The sequence below is a fragment of the Ursus americanus genome, chromosome 28, assembly GCF_024610735.1.
Source record: "Ursus americanus isolate L20-20 chromosome 28, mUrsAme1.1.p, whole genome shotgun sequence".
In the NCBI taxonomy this organism is placed as follows: Eukaryota; Metazoa; Chordata; class Mammalia; order Carnivora; family Ursidae; genus Ursus; species Ursus americanus.
In genome coordinates, this window is record NC_142154.1 from 3,865,763 (window position 1) to 3,868,578 (window position 2,816).

The window sequence follows — 2,816 nt, forward strand, 5'->3', positions numbered from 1 at the left end:
TGAAGCAGGCACCGTTGGCTTTCATAGGAAACACTGCTCACGCCAGGACGTGGAGTCCGTCAGGCTTCAAGTGGCAGCCGAGACTCCGTTCATAGTTTCTTTTACTTTGGTTTATCTCCGAAGCAGGGGATAAGCAATGCCAGGGACAGGAATGAGGCAGGGAGTCCGGGGGGCTCTCTGTTGCCTTCAGCTTCTGAATCTCAGGGAGGCGTTTGCACACTCTAGTGTGTCTAGCGAGCCCACGCAAAGTGAGGTGCCCACCAGGTCCGAAGCATATGGGACTGTGTGTGCTGCTTGTCGCCCGGTAACAGTGTGGACCTCCACGAAGCCAGCAGTCTGCTGCTCAGAAGGCCACATCACTCAGGCCTGATGGCCACATCCTAGGCCTTGAACTGCCTGTTGTGTGTCCTGGAATGTCCAGGAAGCTCCCTTTCCCTGCATGTACGCTGTAAGGCCTGTTTTCCACTTGTGTCCACTGGGGTGCCTTCCGAGGGCAGGCCTGGCCACGCCCGCTGCGGACGCACAAGCACAGAGTCACGTTCTGTATAGAAGCTGCAGGATGCCGCGTGTACCCTTACCCAGAGGCCGCCCCATCCTGAGGCAGAGGTGCGAGAACTTATGGGTGGCTACACCCAAAATTGTGTTCCAAAAAGAGGCTCTGACAGAGACAGAGACAGAGAACTAATTGGTGATTTCCGGGGTTTGGGTGGGAGAGAGGGACAGACTACAAATGACAGTGAAGGAGCTTTTGGGGGCCAGGGGCCACGGAAATGTCCTAAAGCCAGATAGTGGTGGTGATGGCTGCATGAGTCAGTAACGACGGGTGCATTTTATGCTGTGTAAATTATACGAGAGAGAGAGAGAGAGAGAGAGAGAGATTGAGAACAACAGCTCTGGGTCTGCTTGAATAGATGGCAAGCACTTCGGTGAAACCGCAGTGTAACAGAACAGACCATAGAAGAGAAGATTCTGGCCTACAAAGTGTTAAGAGCAGGAGCAAATCGTTAGAATCTTAGTGTCAAACATCCAGCCTTGAGTAGTCTGCCTCCTGGTGTGCCTCCCTGGAAAGATGACAGTTGTAATATATTTTCTTAAAGATTTATTTATTTTAGAGAAAGAGATGGGGAGAGAGTGCTGGCAGGGGAGGGGCAGACAGAGAGTCTCAAGCAGACTCCCTGCTGAGCACAGAGCCCCACGCGGGGCTTAGTCCCAGGACCCTGACATCATGACCTGAGCCAAAGTCAAGAGTTGGATGCTTAACTGACTGAGCCACCCAGGTACAATCATCATACTAATCATGCTCCTGGCAGAAAAGGCCGGTTCCCTCCCCTCCCCTCCTATCAGCTCTCTCCTTCCTGGTCCAGAAGTGAACTGACCTTAGCAGAGTCAGAGATGAATAGCCAGAGCCCTGGTTTCTTGCTTCCAGGAATCCTTTAAAATCCATTTGAGTTTTTAAATAAATTCTCCATGATAAGAGTTGTTGCTTCTGAAGAGAAATGTCAGGGTGAGACATTCTCAGTGCCACAATCACTAAAATTTGAAAAGGGTGTCAAAGAAAAAAAAAAAAAACCCTTACTGGCTGTGCCTCTCCAACAGCATCTGTCCCTCACCCTCTGCGCACGCGCGCGTGTGTGTGTGTGTGTGTCTGTCTGTCTGTCTCTCTCTGCCTCCACCCATCCCTCCATCCCCTGCCTTTGACCACCACCTGTTCCCCCACCTGGTGCAGATCCGAGTGGAGAACCAGGGTCACCAGGGTTAGGAAGCAGCGCTGTGGGCTAGCACACGACGGGGAGCCGGGGCGGCAGGAAGGGGCACATGAGCCCCTCTACCCCCTGGATAGTTTTGATTCCCCACACCTGAGGCATGATGCAGAGCCCAGGCCTCTGCTGAAAACATCTAGAGATCAGAGTTGCTTGCTGTTGGCTTATGCCAGCCAAGCTAGTGTAACCACGCTGGCATACCGGTGTCTCAGCAACCCAGATGCCTGTTTATTAATTTACAATGAGAAATACACCTTCTTTCTGATGGACTAACTTCCTTCCCGTCGATGACCTAGAGGGCCCCTTTCCTGCTGTCCGAGCCTCTGGGTGCTGCTAGGGCCCATGGACTATGGCTTTCTACCTCTGCATCCCTGGAACACAGCTGGTGCTCGATAAATATTTGCCAAACAGAGCTGAAATTTTGCCAGGGATAAGAATTGTTTATCTTTTGCCATTTTTGGTCAAACAGGAGCTAGAGATGTTTTTTACTCAACATATTTTCTGAGTCAAATGCTGTTGCTAACCCACAAGGATCCATGCAAACAGTGTATGGCAAGATTTACCAAGTGGCCATTTGTCTGGATTTCCTGACACCCCCCGGCCCACGGCTGATTTCATTATAAAGCAAATTCCTTTCAGAGGATTTACCTACCAAGATAGCAGTCTACTTCACTGTGTGTTCTCTCTTTCCCTTTATGTTTGAAATGAATGCTGTGAAAGATACAGGTAATAACAGCACACACAGCTCTGGCCCGTCTGCTGCCCATCCCTGAAATAGATTCTTCAGTAAAAGAACAACAGTGTTGTCATTTACTGAGTTGTATGCGAAGCAGAGATCGGAACTGAAGACATAAAAAGACTTATGAGTCACTGGAGTCCAATTTAGCCTGGGTAGTAGTGTGAGGCCTATTATTAGGTCCATTTTCAGGGAGAAAACTATTGTTAGGGAAGGAAGAGTCCTGTCCCTTTGTCAGAGCCCTGGCAATGAAGTCCTTGGTGGTAGGGAGCGCTTTTTCAGGCCCTCCAACAGTTCTCCCCTTCTGCCCTCCTCTCCCC